This window comes from Phalangium opilio, unplaced genomic scaffold (assembly GCF_054372755.1).
Source record: "Phalangium opilio isolate 3A_F unplaced genomic scaffold, DU_Popi_V2 ptg000021l_1, whole genome shotgun sequence".
NCBI classification, from domain to species: domain Eukaryota; kingdom Metazoa; phylum Arthropoda; class Arachnida; order Opiliones; family Phalangiidae; genus Phalangium; species Phalangium opilio.
The window spans coordinates 3,409,834-3,426,509 of NW_028324153.1; the positions used below are offsets into that span (position 1 = coordinate 3,409,834).

Genomic DNA, 16,676 nt, shown 5'->3' on the forward strand with positions numbered 1-16,676 from the left:
TAATTTATTAAAATATATCGTGTCAGAAGTGGGATTCGAACCCACGCCCTCATACGAGGACCAGAAAACACAGATTCACGTTGTGAATGAAAGAAATTAAGCCCCTTGAGTCTGGCGCCTTAGACCGCTCGGCCATCCTGACGTGGTCTCTTGTAATTTTGACGATTTATAAATTACATCTCTTCTAGTTAATTTCATAAAACATATCGTGTCAGAAGTGAGATTTGAACCCTTGCCCTCCATCGAGGACCAGAATACACGGATTCACGTTGTGAACGAAAGAACTAAGCCCCTTAAGTCTGGCGCCTTAGACCGCTCGGCAATCCTGACGTGGTCTATTGTAATTTGGACGTTATATAAATTACATCTCTTGCAAATAATTTATTAAAATTGTCGTGTCAGAAGTGATATTCGAACCCACGCCCTCATACGAGGACCAGAAAACACAGATTCACGTTGTGAACGAAGGAAAGTAAGCCCCTTGAGTCTGGCGCCTTAGACCGCTCGGCCATACTGACGTGGTCTCTTGTATTTTGGACGTTTTATAAATTACATTTCTTCCAGTTAATTTATTAAAATATATCGTGTCAGAAGTGGGATTCGAACCCACGCCCTCATACGAGGACCAGAAAACACAGATTCACGTTGTGAATGAAGGAAACTAACCCCCTTGAGTCTGGCGCCTTAGACCGCTCGGCCATCCCAACGTGGTCTCTTTTAATTTGGACGTTTTTTGAATTACATCTCTTCCAGTTAATTTCATAAAACATATCGTGTCAGAAGTGGGACTCGAACCCACGCTCTTATACGAGGACCAGAAAACACAGATTCACGTTGTGAACGAAGGAAACTAACCCCCTTGAGTCTGGCGCCTTAGACCGCTCAACCATCCTGACGTGGTCTCTTGTAATTTGGACGTTTTATAAATTACATCTCTTGCAGTTAATTTATTAAAATATATCGTGTCAAAAGTGGGATTGGAACCCACGCCCTTATACGAGGACCAGAAAACACAGATTCACGTTGTGAGCGAAGGAAACTAAGCCTTTGAGTCTGCCGCCTTAGACCGCTCGGCCATCCTGACGTGGTCTATCGTAATTTGAACGTTTTATAAATTACATCTCTTCCAGTTAATTTATTAAAATATATCGTGTCAGAAGTGGGATTCGAACCCACGCCCTCATACGAGGACCAGAAAACACAGATTCACGTTGTGAACGAAGGAAACTAACCCCCTAAAGTCTGGCGCCTAAGACCGCTGGGCCCTCCTGACGTACTCTCTTTTAATTTTGACGTTTTATAAATTACATCTCTTCTAGTTAATTTATTAAAACATATCGTGTCAGAAATGGGATTCGAACCCACGCCCTTATACGAGGACCAGAAAACACAGATTCACGTTGTGAACGAAGGAAACTAACCCCCTAAAGTCTGGCGCCTTAGACCGCTGGGCCCTCCTGACGTAGTCTCTTTTAATTTTGACGTTTTATAAATTACATCTCTTCTAGTTAATTTATTAAAACATATCGTGTCAGAAGTGGGATTCGAACCCACGCCCTTATACGAGGACCAGAAAACACAGACTCACGTTGTGAACGAAGGAAACTAAGCCCCTTGAGTCTGGCGCCTTAGACCGCTGGGCCCTCCTGACGTAGTCTCTTTTAATTTTGACGTTTTATAAATTATATCTCTTCTAGTTAATTTATCAAAACATATCGTGTCAGAAGTGGCATTCGAACCCATGCCCTTATACGAGGACCAGAAAACACAGATTCACGTTGTGAACGAAGGAAACTAAGCCCCTTGAGTCTGGCGCCTTAGACCGCTCGGCCATCCTGACGTGGTCTCTTGTAATTTGGACGATTTATAAATTACATCTCTTCTAGTTATGTCATAAAACATATCGTGTCAGAAGTGAGATTTGAACCCTTGCCCTCAAACGAGGACCAGAATACACGGATACACGTTGTGAACGAAAGAACTAAGCCCCTTAAGTCTGGCGCCTTAGACCGCTCGGCAATCCTGACGTGGTCTATTGTAATTTGGACGATTTATAAATTACATCTCTTCTAGTTAATTTCATAAAACATATCGTGTCAGAAGTGGGATTTGAACCCTTGCCCTCAAACGAGGACCAGAATACACGGATTCACGTTGTGATCGAAAGAACTAAGCCCCTTAAGTCTGGCGCCTTAGACCACTCGGCCATCCTGACGTGGTCTATTGTAATTTGGACGTTTTATAAATTACATCTCTTCCAGTTAATTTATTAAAATATATCGTGTCAGAAGTGGGATTCGAACCCACGCCCTCATACGAGGACCAGAAAACACAGATTCACGTTGTGAACGAAGGAAACTAAGCCCCTTGAGTCTGGCGCCTTAGACCGCTCGGCTATCCTGACGTGGTCTATCGTAATTTGGACGTTTTATAAATTACATCTCTTGCAGTTAATTTATTAAAATATATCGTGTCAGAAGTGGGATTCGAACCCACGCCCTCATACGAGGACCAGAAAACACAGATTCACGTTGTGAACGAAGGAAAGTAAGCCCCTTGACTCTGGCGCCTTAGACCGCTCGGCCATCCTGACGTGGTCTATTGTAATTTGGACGTTTTATAAATTACATCTCTTGCAGTTAATTTATTAAAATATATCGTGTCAGAAGTGGGATTCGAACCCACGCCCTCATACGAGGACCAGAAAACACAGATTCACGTTGTGAATGAAAGAAATTAAGCCCCTTGAGTCTGGCGCCTTAGACCGCTCGGCCATCCTGACGTGGTCTCTTGTAATTTTGACGATTTATAAATTACATCTCTTCTAGTTAATTTCATAAAACATATCGTGTCAGAAGTGAGATTTGAACCCTTGCCCTCCATCGAGGACCAGAATACACGGATTCACGTTGTGAACGAAAGAACTAAGCCCCTTAAGTCTGGCGCCTTAGACCGCTCGGCAATCCTGACGTGGTCTATTGTAATTTGGACGTTATATAAATTACATCTCTTGCAAATAATTTATTAAAATTGTCGTGTCAGAAGTGATATTCGAACCCACGCCCTCATACGAGGACCAGAAAACACAGATTCACGTTGTGAACGAAGGAAAGTAAGCCCCTTGAGTCTGGCGCCTTAGACCGCTCGGCCATACTGACGTGGTCTCTTGTATTTTGGACGTTTTATAAATTACATTTCTTCCAGTTAATTTATTAAAATATATCGTGTCAGAAGTGGGATTCGAACCCACGCCCTCATACGAGGACCAGAAAACACAGATTCACGTTGTGAATGAAGGAAACTAACCCCCTTGAGTCTGGCGCCTTAGACCGCTCGGCCATCCCAACGTGGTCTCTTTTAATTTGGACGTTTTTTGAATTACATCTCTTCCAGTTAATTTCATAAAACATATCGTGTCAGAAGTGGGACTCGAACCCACGCTCTTATACGAGGACCAGAAAACACAGATTCACGTTGTGAACGAAGGAAACTAACCCCCTTGAGTCTGGCGCCTTAGACCGCTCAACCATCCTGACGTGGTCTCTTGTAATTTGGACGTTTTATAAATTACATCTCTTGCAGTTAATTTATTAAAATATATCGTGTCAAAAGTGGGATTGGAACCCACGCCCTTATACGAGGACCAGAAAACACAGATTCACGTTGTGAGCGAAGGAAACTAAGCCTTTGAGTCTGCCGCCTTAGACCGCTCGGCCATCCTGACGTGGTCTATCGTAATTTGAACGTTTTATAAATTACATCTCTTCCAGTTAATTTATTAAAATATATCGTGTCAGAAGTGGGATTCGAACCCACGCCCTCATACGAGGACCAGAAAACACAGATTCACGTTGTGAACGAAGGAAACTAACCCCCTAAAGTCTGGCGCCTAAGACCGCTGGGCCCTCCTGACGTACTCTCTTTTAATTTTGACGTTTTATAAATTACATCTCTTCTAGTTAATTTATTAAAACATATCGTGTCAGAAATGGGATTCGAACCCACGCCCTTATACGAGGACCAGAAAACACAGATTCACGTTGTGAACGAAGGAAACTAAGCCCCTTAAGTCTGGCGCCTTAGACCGCTCGGCAATCCTGACGTGGTCTATTGTAATTTGGACGTTTTATAAATTACATCTCTTGCAGTTAATTTATTAAAATATATCGTGTCAGAAGTGGGATTCGAACCCACGCCCTCAAACGAGGACCAGAATACACAGATTCACGTTGTGAACGAAGGAAAGTAAGCCCCTTGAGTCTGGCGCCTTAAACCGCTCCGCCATACTGACGTGGTCTCTTGTATTTTGGACGTTTTATAAATTACATTTCTTCCAGTTAATTTATTAAAATATATCGTGTCAGAAGTGGGATTCGAACCCACGCCCTCATACGAGGACCAGAAAACACAGATTCACGTTGTGAACGAAGGAAACTAACCCCCTTGAGTCTGGCGCCTTAGACCGCTCGGCCATCCCGTCGTGGTCTCTTGTAATTTGGACGTTTTTTGAATTACATCTCTTCCAGTTAATTTCATAAAACATATCGTGTCAGAAGTGGCATTGGAACCCACGCCCTTATACGAGGACCAGAAAACACAGATTCACGTTGTGAACGAAGGAAACTAAGCCTTTGAGTCTGGCGCCTTAGACCGCTCGGCCATCCTGACGTGGTCTATCGTAATTTGAACGTTTTATAAATTACATCTCTTCCAGTTAATTTATTAAAATATATCGTGTCAGAAGTGGGATTCGAACCCACGCCCTCATACGAGGACCAGAAAACACAGATTCACGTTGTGAACGAAGGAAACTAATTCCCTAAAGTCTGGCGCCTTAGACCGCTGGGCCCTCCTGACGTGGTCTCCTTTAATTTTGACGTTTTATAAATTACATTTCTTCAAGTTAATTTATTAAAACATATCGTGTCAGAAGTGGGTTTCGAACCCACGCCCTTATACGAGGACCAGAAAACACAGATTCACGTTGTGAACGAAGGAAACTAAGCCCCTTGAGTCTGGCGCCTTAGACCGCTCGGCCATCCTGACGTGGTCTATTGTAATTTGGACGTTTTATAAACTACATCTCTTGCAGTTATTTTATTAAAACATATCGTGTCAGAAGAGGGATTCGAACCCACGCCCTCATACGAGGACCAGAAAACACATATTCACGTTGTGAACGAAGGAAAGTAAGCCCCTTGAGTCTGGCGCCTTAGACCGCTCGGCCATACTGACGTGGTCTCTTTTATTTTGGACGTTTTATAAATTACATTTCTTCCAGTTAATTTATTAAAATATATCGTGTCATAAGTGGGATTCGAACCCACGCCCTCATACGAGGACCAGAAAACACAGATTCACGTTGTGAACGAAGGAAACTAACCCCCTTGAGTCTGGTGCCTTAGACCGCTCGGCCATCCCGACGTGGTCTCTTGTAATTTGGACGTTTTTTGAATTACATCTCTTGCAGTTAATTTATTAAAATATATCGTGTCAGAAGTGGGATTCGAACCCACGCCCTTATACGAGGACCAGAAAACACAGATTCACGTTGTGAACGAAGGAAACTAAGCCCCTTGAGTCTGGCGCCTTAGACCGCTCGGCCATCCTGACGTGGTCTATTGTAATTTGGACGTTTTATAAATTACATCTCTTGCAGTTAATTTATTAAAACATATCGTGCCAGAAGAGGGATTCGAACCCACGCCCTCATACGAGGACCAGAAAACACAGATTCACGTTGTGAACGAAGGAAACTAACCCCCTTGAGTCTGGCGCCTTAGACCGCTCGGCCATCCCGACGTGGTCTCTTGTAGTTTGGACGTTTTTTGAATTACATCTCTTGCAGTTAATTTATTAAAATATATCGTGTCAGAAGTGGGATTCGAACCCACGCCCTTATACGAGGACCAGAAAACACAGATTCACGTTGTGAACGAAGGAAACTAAGCCTTTGAGTCTGGCGCCTTAGACCGCTCGGCCATCCTGACGTGGTCTATCGTAATTTGAACGTTTTATAAATTACATCTCTTCCAGTTAATTTATTAAAATATATCGTGTCAGAAGTGGGATTCGAACCCACGCCCTCATACGAGGACCAGAAAACACAGATTCACGTTGTGAACGAAGGAAACTAACCCCCTAAAGTCTGGCGCCTTAGACCGCTGGGCCCTCCTGACGTGGTCTCCTTTAATTTTGACGTTTTATAAATTACATTTCTTCAAGTTAATTTATTAAAACATATCGTGTCAGAAGTGGGTTTCGAACCCACGCCCTTATACGAGGACCAGAAAACACAGATTCACGTTGTGAACGAAGGAAACTAAGCCCCTTGAGTCTGGCGCCTTAGACCGCTCGGCCATCCTGACGTGGTCTATTGTAATTTGGACGTTTTATAAATTACATCTCTTGCAGTTAATTTATTAAAACATATCGTGTCAGAAGAGGGATTCGAACCCACGCCCTCATACGAGGACCAGAAAACACAGATTCACGTTGTGAACGAAGGAAAGTAAGCCCCTTGAGTCTGGCGCCTTAGACCGCTCGGCCATACTGACGTGGTCTCTTTTATTTTGGACGTTTTATAAATTACAATTCTTCCAGTTAATTTATTAAAATATATCGTGTCATAAGTGGGATTCGAACCCACGCCCTCATACGAGGACCAGAAAACACAGATTCACGTTGTGAACGAAGGAAACTAACCCCCTTGAGTCTGGCGCCTTAGACCGCTCGGCCATCCCGACGTGGTCTCTTGTAATTTGGACGTTTTTTGAATTACATCTCTTGCAGTTAATTTATTAAAATATATCGTGTCAGAAGTGGGATTCGAACCCACGCCCTCATACGAGGACCAGAAAACACAGATTCACGTTGTGAATGAAAGAAATTAAGCCCCTTGAGTCTGGCGCCTTAGACCGCTCGGCCATCCTGACGTGGTCTCTTGTAATTTTGACGATTTATAAATTACATCTCTTCTAGTTAATTTCATAAAACATATCGTGTCAGAAGTGAGATTTGAACCCTTGCCCTCCATCGAGGACCAGAATACACGGATTCACGTTGTGAACGAAAGAACTAAGCCCCTTAAGTCTGGCGCCTTAGACCGCTCGGCAATCCTGACGTGGTCTATTGTAATTTGGACGTTTTATAAATTACATCTCTTGCAAATAATTTATTAAAATTGTCGTGTCATAAGTGATATTCGAACCCACGCCCTCATACGAGGACCAGAAAACACAGATTCACGTTGTGAACGAAGGAAACTAAGCCTCTTGAGTCTGGCGCCTTAGACCGCTCGGCTATCCTGACGTGGTCTATTATAATTTGGACGTTTTATAAATTACATCTCTTCTAGTTAATTTCATAAAACATATCGTGTCAGAAGTGGGATTTGAACCCTTGCCCTCAAACGAGGACCAGAATACACGGATTCACGTTGTGAACGAAAGAACTAAGCCCATTAAGTCTGGCGCCTTAGACCACTCGGCCATCCTGACGTGGTCTCTTGTAATTTGGACGTTTTATAAATTATATCTCTTGCAGTTAATTTATTAAAATATATCGTGTCAAAAAGGGGATTGGAACCCACACCCTTATACGAGGACCAGAAAACACAGATTCACGTTGTGAACGAAGGAAACTAAGCCTTTGAGTCTGGCGCCTTAGACCGCTCGGCCATCCTGACGTGGTCTATCGTAATTTGAACGTTTTATAAATTACATCTCTTCCAGTTAATATATTAAAATATATCGTGTCAGAAGTGGGATTCGAACCCACGCCCTCATACGAGGACCAGAAAACACAGATTCACGTTGTGAACGAAGGAAACTAACCCCCTAAAGTCTGGCGCCTTAGACCGCTGGGCCCTCCTGAAGTAGTCTCTTTTAATTTTGACGTTTTATAAATTACATCTCTTCTAGTTAATTTATTAAAACATATCGTGTCAGAAGTGGGATTCGAACCCACGCCCTTATACGAGGACCAGAAAACACAGATTCACGTTGTGAACGAAGGAAACTAAGCCCCTTGAGTCTGGCGCCTTAGACCGCTCGGCCATCCTGACGTGGTCTTTTGTAATTTGGACGATTTATAAATTACATCTCTTCTAGTTAATTTCATAAAAAATATCGTGTCAAAAGTGGGATTTGAACCCTTGCCCTCAAACGAGGACCAGAATACACGGATTCACGTTGTGAACGAAAGAACTAAGCCCCTTAAGTCTGGCGCCTTAGACCGCTCGGCAATCCTGACGTGGTCTATTGTAATTTGGACGTTTTATAAATTACATCTCTTGCAGTTAATTTATTAAAATATGTCGTGTCAGAAGTTGGATTCGAACCCACGCCCTCATACGAGGACCAGAAAACACAGATTCACGTTGTGAACGAAGGAAAGTAAGCCCCTGGAGTCTGGCGCCTTAGACCGCTCGGCCATCCTGACGTGCTCTCTTGTATTTTGGACGTTTTATAAATTACATTTCTTCCAGTTAATTTATTAAAATATATCGTGTCAGAAGTGGGATTCGAACCCACGCCCTCATACGAGGACTAGAAAACACAGATTCACGTTGTGAACGAAGGAAACTAACCCCCTTGCGTCTGGCGACTTAGACCGCTCGGCCATCCTGACGAGGTCTATCGTAATTTGAACGTTTTATAAATTACATCTCTTCCAGTTAATTTATTAAAATATATCGTGTCAGAAGTGGGATTCGAACCCACGCCCTCATACGAGGACCAGAAAACACAGATTCACGTTGTGAACGAAGGAAACTAACCCCCTTGAGTCTGGCGCCTTAGACCGCTCGGCCATCCCAACGTGGTCTCTTTTAATTTGGACGTTTTTTGAATTACATCTCTTCCAGTTAATTTCATAAAACATATCGTGTCAGAAGTGGGACTTGAACCCACGCTCTTATACGAGGACCAGAAAACACAGATTCACGTTGTGAACGAAGGAAACTAACCCCCTTGAGTCTGGCGCCTTAGACTGCTCAACCATCCTGACGTGGTCTCTTGTAATTTGGACGTTTTATAAATTATATCTCTTGCAGTTAATTTATTAAAATATAACGTGTCAAAAAGGGGATTGGAACCCACGCCCTTATACGAGGACCAGAAAACACAGATTCACGTTGTGAACGAAGGAAACTAAGCCTTTGAGTCTGGCGCCTTAGACCGCTCGGCCATCCTGACGTGGTCTATCGTAATTTGAACGTTTTATAAATTACATCTCTTCCAGTTAATTTATTAAAATATATCGTGTCAGAAGTGGGATTCGAACCCACGCCCTCATACGAGGACCAGAAAACACAGATTCACGTTGTGAACGAAGTAAACTAACCCCCTAAAGTCTGGCGCCTTAGACCGCTGGGCCCTCCTGACGTAGTCTCTTTTAATTTTGACGTTTTATAAATTACATCTCTTCTAGTTAATTTATTAAAACATATCGTGTCAGAAGTGGGATTCGAACCCACGCCCTTATACGAGGACCAGAAAACACAGATTCACGTTGTGAACGAAGGAAACTAAGCCCCTTGAGTCTGGCGCCTTAGACCGCTCGGCCATCCTGACGTGGTCTTTTGTAATTTGGACGATTTATAAATTACATCTCTTCTAGTTAATTTCATAAAAAATATCGTGTCAAAAGTGGGATTTGAACCCTTGCCCTCAAACGAGGACCAGAATACACGGATTCACGTTGTGAACGTAAGAACTAAGCCCCTTAAGTCTGGCGCCTTAGACCGCTCAGCAATCCTGACGTGGTCTATTGTAATTTGGACGTTTTATAAATTACATCTCTTGCAGTTAATTTATTAAAATATGTCGTGTCAGAAGTTGGATTCGAACCCACGCCCTCATACGAGGACCAGAAAACACAGATTCACGTTGTGAACGAAGGAAAGTAAGCCCCTGGAGTCTGTCGCCTTAGACCGCTCGGCCATCCTGACGTGGTCTCTTGTATTTTGGACGTTTTATAAATTACATTTCTTCCAGTTAATTTATTAAAATATATCGTGTCAGAAGTGGGATTCGAACCCACGCCCTCATACGAGGACTAGAAAACACAGATTCACGTTGTGAACGAAGGAAACTAACCCCCTTGCGTCTGGCGACTTAGACCGCTCGGCCATCCTGACGAGGTCTATCGTAATTTGAACGTTTTATAAATTACATCTCTTCCAGTTAATTTATTAAAATATATCGTGTCAGAAGTGGGATTCGAACCCACGCCCTCATACGAGGACCAGAAAACACAGATTCACGTTGTGAACGAAGGAAACTAACCCCCTAAAGTCTGGCGCCTTAGACCGCTGGGCCCTCCTGACGTGGTCTCTTTTAATTTTGACGTTTTAAAATTACATCTCTTCAAGTTAATTTATTAAAACATATCGTGTCATAAGTGGGACTCGAACCCACGCTCTTATACGAGGACCAGAAAACACAGATTCACGTTGTGAACGAAGGAAACTAACCCCCTTGAGTCTGGCGCCTTAGACCGCTCGGCCATCCCAAAGTGGTCTCTTTTAATTTGGACGTTTTTTGAATTACATCTCTTCCAGTTAATTTCATAAAACATATCGTGTCAGAAGTGGGACTTGAACCCACGCTCTTATACGAGGACCAGAAAACACAGATTCACGTTGTGAACGAAGGAAACTAACCCCCTTGAGTCTGGCGCCTTAGACTGCTCAACCATCCTGACGTGGTCTCTTGTAATTTGGACGTTTTATAAATTATATCTCTTGCAGTTAATTTATTAAAATATAACGTGTCAAAAAGGGGATTGGAACCCACGCCCTTATACGAGGACCAGAAAACACAGATTCACGTTGTGAACGAAGGAAACTAAGCCTTTGAGTCTGGCGCCTTAGACCGCTCGGCCATCCTGACGTGGTCTATCGTAATTTGAACGTTTTATAAATTACATCTCTTCCAGTTAATTTATTAAAATATATCGTGTCAGAAGTGGGATTCGAACCCACGCCCTCATACGAGGACCAGAAAACACAGATTCACGTTGTGAACGAAGTAAACTAACCCCCTAAAGTCTGGCGCCTTAGACCGCTGGGCCCTCCTGACGTAGTCTCTTTTAATTTTGACGTTTTATAAATTACATCTCTTCTAGTTAATTTATTAAAACATATCGTGTCAGAAGTGGGATTCGAACCCACGCCCTTATACGAGGACCAGAAAACACAGATTCACGTTGTGAACGAAGGAAACTAAGCCCCTTGAGTCTGGCGCCTTAGACCGCTCGGCCATCCTGACGTGGTCTTTTGTAATTTGGACGATTTATAAATTACATCTCTTCTAGTTAATTTCATAAAAAATATCGTGTCAAAAGTGGGATTTGAACCCTTGCCCTCAAACGAGGACCAGAATACACGGATTCACGTTGTGAACGTAAGAACTAAGCCCCTTAAGTCTGGCGCCTTAGACCGCTCAGCAATCCTGACGTGGTCTATTGTAATTTGGACGTTTTATAAATTACATCTCTTGCAGTTAATTTATTAAAATATGTCGTGTCAGAAGTTGGATTCGAACCCACGCCCTCATACGAGGACCAGAAAACACAGATTCACGTTGTGAACGAAGGAAAGTAAGCCCCTGGAGTCTGTCGCCTTAGACCGCTCGGCCATCCTGACGTGGTCTCTTGTATTTTGGACGTTTTATAAATTACATTTCTTCCAGTTAATTTATTAAAATATATCGTGTCAGAAGTGGGATTCGAACCCACGCCCTCATACGAGGACTAGAAAACACAGATTCACGTTGTGAACGAAGGAAACTAACCCCCTTGCGTCTGGCGACTTAGACCGCTCGGCCATCCTGACGAGGTCTATCGTAATTTGAACGTTTTATAAATTACATCTCTTCCAGTTAATTTATTAAAATATATCGTGTCAGAAGTGGGATTCGAACCCACGCCCTCATACGAGGACCAGAAAACACAGATTCACGTTGTGAACGAAGGAAACTAACCCCCTAAAGTCTGGCGCCTTAGACCGCTGGGCCCTCCTGACGTGGTCTCTTTTAATTTTGACGTTTTAAAATTACATCTCTTCAAGTTAATTTATTAAAACATATCGTGTCATAAGTGGGACTCGAACCCACGCTCTTATACGAGGACCAGAAAACACAGATTCACGTTGTGAACGAAGGAAACTAACCCCCTTGAGTCTGGCGCCTTAGACCGCTCGGCCATCCTGACGTGGTCTCTTGTAATTTGGACGTTTTATAAATTATATCTCTTGCAGTTAATTTATTAAAATATATCGTGTCAAAAGTGGGATTGGAACCCACGCCCTTATACGAGGACCAGAAAACACAGATTCACGTTGTGAACGAAGGAAACTAAGCCTTTGAGTCTGGCGCCTTAGACCGCTCGGCCAACCTGACGTGGTCTATCGTAATTTGAACGTTTTATAAATTACATCTCTTCCAGCTAATTTATTAAAATATATCGTGTCAGAAGTGGGATTCGAACCCACGCCCTCATACGAGGACCAGAAAACATTGATTCACGTTGTGAACGAAGGAAACTAACCCCCTAAAGTCTGGCGCCTTAGACCGCTGGGCCCTCCTGACGTGGTCTCTTTAATTTTGACGTTTTATAAATTACATCTCTTCTAGTTAATTTATTAAAACATATCGTGTCAGAAGTGGGATTCGAACCCACGCCCTTATACGATGACCAGAAAACACAGATTCACGTTGTGAACGAAGGAAACTAAGCCCCTTGAGTCTGGCGCCTTAGACCGCTCGGCCATCCTGACGTGATCTCTTGTAATTTGGACGATTTATAAATTACATCTCTTCTAGTTAATTTCATAAAACATATCGTGTCAAAAGTGGGATTTGAACCCTTGCCCTCAAACGAGGACCAGAATACACGGATTCACGTTGTGAACGAAAGAACTAAGCCCCTTAAGTCTGGCGCCTTAGACCGCTCGGCAATCCTGACGTGGTCTATTGTAATTTGGACGTTTTATAAATTACATCTCTTGCAGTTAATTTATTAAAATATATCGTGTCAGAAGTTGGATTCGAACCCACGCCCTCATACGAGGACCAGAAAACACAGATTCACGATGTGAACGAAGGAAAGTAAGCCCCTTGAGTCTGTCGCCTTAGACCGCTCGGCCATCCTGACGTGGTCTCTTGTATTTTGGACGTTTTATAAATTACATTTCTTCCAGTTAATTTATTAAAATATATCGTGTCAGAAGTGGGATTCAAACCCACGCCCTCATACGAGGACTAGAAAACACAGATTCACGTTGTGAACGAAGGAAACTAACCCCCTTGAGTCTGGCGACTTAGACCGCTCGGCCATCCTGACGTGGTCTATTGTAATTTGGACGTTTTTTAAATTACATCTCTTCCAGTTAATTTCATAAAACATATCGTGTCAGAAGTGGGATTCGAACCCACGCCCTTATACGAGGACCAGAAAACACAGATTCACGTTGTGAACGAAGGAAACTAAGCCTTTGAGTCTGGCACCTTAGACCGCTCGGCCACCCTGACGTGGTCTCTTGTAATTTGGACGTTTTATAAATTACATCTCTTGCAGTTAATTTCATAAAACATATCGTGTCAAAAGTGGGATTGGAACCCACGCCCTTATACGAGGACCAGAAAACACAGATTCACGTTGTGAACGAAGGAAACTAAGCCCCTTGAGTCTGGCGCCTTAGACCGCTCGGCCATCCTGACGTGGTCTTTTGTAATTTGGACGATTTATAAATTACATCTCTTCTAGTTAATTTCATAAAAAATATCGTGTCAAAAGTGGGATTTGAACCCTTGCCCTCAAACGAGGACCAGAATACACGGATTCACGTTGTGAACGAAAGAACTAAGCCCCTTAAGTCTGGCGCCTTAGACCGCTCAGCAATCCTGACGTGGTCTATTGTAATTTGGACGTTTTATAAATTACATCTCTTGCAGTTAATTTATTAAAATATGTCGTGTCAGAAGTTGGATTCGAACCCACGCCCTCATACGAGGACCAGAAAACACAGATTCACGTTGTGAACGAAGGAAAGTAAGCCCCTGGAGTCTGGCGCCTTAGACCGCTCGGCCATCCTGACGTGGTCTCTTGTATTTTGGACGTTTTATAAATTACATTTCTTCCAGTTAATTTATTAAAATATATCGTGTCAGAAGTGGGATTCGAACCCACGCCCTCATACGAGGACTAGAAAACACAGATTCACGTTGTGAACGAAGGAAACTAACCCCCTTGCGTCTGGCGACTTAGACCGCTCGGCCATCCTGACGAGGTCTATCGTAATTTGAACGTTTTATAAATTACATCTCTTCCAGTTAATTTATTAAAATATATCGTGTCAGAAGTGGGATTCGAACCCACGCCCTCATACGAGGACCAGAAAACACAGATTCACGTTGTGAACGAAGGAAACTAACCCCCTAAAGTCTGGCGCCTTAGACCGCTGGGCCCTCCTGACGTGGTCTCTTTTAATTTTGACGTTTTAAAATTACATCTCTTCAAGTTAATTTATTAAAACATATCGTGTCATAAGTGGGACTCGAACCCACGCTCTTATACGAGGACCAGAAAACACAGATTCACGTTGTGAACGAAGGAAACTAACCCCCTTGAGTCTGGCGCCTTAGACCGCTCGGCCATCCTGACGTGGTCTCTTGTAATTTGGACGTTTTATAAATTATATCTCTTGCAGTTAATTTATTAAAATATATCGTGTCAAAAGTGGGATTGGAACCCACGCCCTTATACGAGGACCAGAAAACACAGATTCACGTTGTGAACGAAGGAAACTAAGCCTTTGAGTCTGGCGCCTTAGACCGCTCGGCCAACCTGACGTGGTCTATCGTAATTTGAACGTTTTATAAATTACATCTCTTCCAGCTAATTTATTAAAATATATCGTGTCAGAAGTGGGATTCGAACCCACGCCCTCATACGAGGACCAGAAAACATTGATTCACGTTGTGAACGAAGGAAACTAACCCCCTAAAGTCTGGCGCCTTAGACCGCTGGGCCCTCCTGACGTGGTCTCTTTAATTTTGACGTTTTATAAATTACATCTCTTCTAGTTAATTTATTAAAACATATCGTGTCAGAAGTGGGATTCGAACCCACGCCCTTATACGATGACCAGAAAACACAGATTCACGTTGTGAACGAAGGAAACTAAGCCCCTTGAGTCTGGCGCCTTAGACCGCTCGGCCATCCTGACGTGATCTCTTGTAATTTGGACGATTTATAAATTACATCTCTTCTAGTTAATTTCATAAAACATATCGTGTCAAAAGTGGGATTTGAACCCTTGCCCTCAAACGAGGACCAGAATACACGGATTCACGTTGTGAACGAAAGAACTAAGCCCCTTAAGTCTGGCGCCTTAGACCGCTCGGCAATCCTGACGTGGTCTATTGTAATTTGGACGTTTTATAAATTACATCTCTTGCAGTTAATTTATTAAAATATATCGTGTCAGAAGTTGGATTCGAACCCACGCCCTCATACGAGGACCAGAAAACACAGATTCACGATGTGAACGAAGGAAAGTAAGCCCCTTGAGTCTGTCGCCTTAGACCGCTCGGCCATCCTGACGTGGTCTCTTGTATTTTGGACGTTTTATAAATTACATTTCTTCCAGTTAATTTATTAAAATATATCGTGTCAGAAGTGGGATTCAAACCCACGCCCTCATACGAGGACTAGAAAACACAGATTCACGTTGTGAACGAAGGAAACTAACCCCCTTGAGTCTGGCGACTTAGACCGCTCGGCCATCCTGACGTGGTCTATTGTAATTTGGACGTTTTTTAAATTACATCTCTTCCAGTTAATTTCATAAAACATATCGTGTCAGAAGTGGGATTCGAACCCACGCCCTTATACGAGGACCAGAAAACACAGATTCACGTTGTGAACGAAGGAAACTAAGCCTTTGAGTCTGGCGCCTTAGACCGCTCGGCCACCCTGACGTGGTCTCTTGTAATTTGGACGTTTTATAAATTACATCTCTTGCAGTTAATTTCATAAAACATATCGTGTCAAAAGTGGGATTGGAACCCACGCCCTTATACGAGGACCAGAAAACACAGATTCACGTTGTGAACGAAGGAAACTAAGCCCCTTGAGTCTGGCGCCTTAGACCGCTCGGCCATCCTGACGTGGTCTTTTGTAATTTGGACGATTTATAAATTACATCTCTTCTAGTTAATTTCATAAAAAATATCGTGTCAAAAGTGGGATTTGAACCCTTGCCCTCAAACGAGGACCAGAATACACGGATTCACGTTGTGAACGAAAGAACTAAGCCCCTTAAGTCTGGCGCCTTAGACCGCTCAGCAATCCTGACGTGGTCTATTGTAATTTGGACGTTTTATAAATTACATCTCTTGCAGTTAATTTATTAAAATATGTCGTGTCAGAAGTTGGATTCGAACCCACGCCCTCATACGAGGACCAGAAAACACAGATTCACGTTGTGAACGAAGGAAAGTAAGCCCCTGGAGTCTGGCGCCTTAGACCGCTCGGCCATCCTGACGTGGTCTCTTGTATTTTGGACGTTTTATAAATTACATTTCTTCCAGTTAATTTATTAAAATATATCGTGTCAGAAGTGGGATTCGAACCCACGCCCTCATACGAGGACTAGAAAACACAGATTC

General features: G+C 43.0%; 8 non-coding genes across 8 annotated transcripts; all 8 read right to left on the reverse strand.

The window, feature by feature from the left end:
• Positions 1-20: 20 nt before the first annotated feature.
• On the reverse strand, positions 21-142 carry TRNAL-CAA (transfer RNA leucine (anticodon CAA)). The gene is made up of 2 exons: positions 105-142; positions 21-66 (listed from the first exon to the last, which is right to left on the reverse strand). It is a non-coding gene; the product is annotated as a tRNA-Leu (tRNA).
• Positions 143-585: 443 nt separating this feature from the next.
• On the reverse strand, positions 586-707 carry TRNAL-CAA (transfer RNA leucine (anticodon CAA)). The gene is made up of 2 exons: positions 670-707; positions 586-631 (listed from the first exon to the last, which is right to left on the reverse strand). It is a non-coding gene; the product is annotated as a tRNA-Leu (tRNA).
• Positions 708-2,282: 1,575 nt separating this feature from the next.
• On the reverse strand, positions 2,283-2,404 carry TRNAL-CAA (transfer RNA leucine (anticodon CAA)). Its single transcript has 2 exons — positions 2,367-2,404; positions 2,283-2,328 (listed from the first exon to the last, which is right to left on the reverse strand). It is a non-coding gene; the product is annotated as a tRNA-Leu (tRNA).
• Positions 2,405-2,660: 256 nt separating this feature from the next.
• TRNAL-CAA (transfer RNA leucine (anticodon CAA)) lies at positions 2,661-2,782 on the reverse strand. The gene is made up of 2 exons: positions 2,745-2,782; positions 2,661-2,706 (listed from the first exon to the last, which is right to left on the reverse strand). It is a non-coding gene; the product is annotated as a tRNA-Leu (tRNA).
• Positions 2,783-3,225: 443 nt separating this feature from the next.
• Positions 3,226-3,347, reverse strand: TRNAL-CAA (transfer RNA leucine (anticodon CAA)). Its single transcript has 2 exons — positions 3,310-3,347; positions 3,226-3,271 (listed from the first exon to the last, which is right to left on the reverse strand). It is a non-coding gene; the product is annotated as a tRNA-Leu (tRNA).
• Positions 3,348-5,869: 2,522 nt separating this feature from the next.
• TRNAL-CAA (transfer RNA leucine (anticodon CAA)) lies at positions 5,870-5,990 on the reverse strand. Its single transcript has 2 exons — positions 5,953-5,990; positions 5,870-5,915 (listed from the first exon to the last, which is right to left on the reverse strand). It is a non-coding gene; the product is annotated as a tRNA-Leu (tRNA).
• Positions 5,991-6,813: 823 nt separating this feature from the next.
• Positions 6,814-6,935, reverse strand: TRNAL-CAA (transfer RNA leucine (anticodon CAA)). The gene is made up of 2 exons: positions 6,898-6,935; positions 6,814-6,859 (listed from the first exon to the last, which is right to left on the reverse strand). It is a non-coding gene; the product is annotated as a tRNA-Leu (tRNA).
• Positions 6,936-8,698: 1,763 nt separating this feature from the next.
• Positions 8,699-8,820, reverse strand: TRNAL-CAA (transfer RNA leucine (anticodon CAA)). The gene is made up of 2 exons: positions 8,783-8,820; positions 8,699-8,744 (listed from the first exon to the last, which is right to left on the reverse strand). It is a non-coding gene; the product is annotated as a tRNA-Leu (tRNA).
• Positions 8,821-16,676: the final 7,856 nt, after the last annotated feature.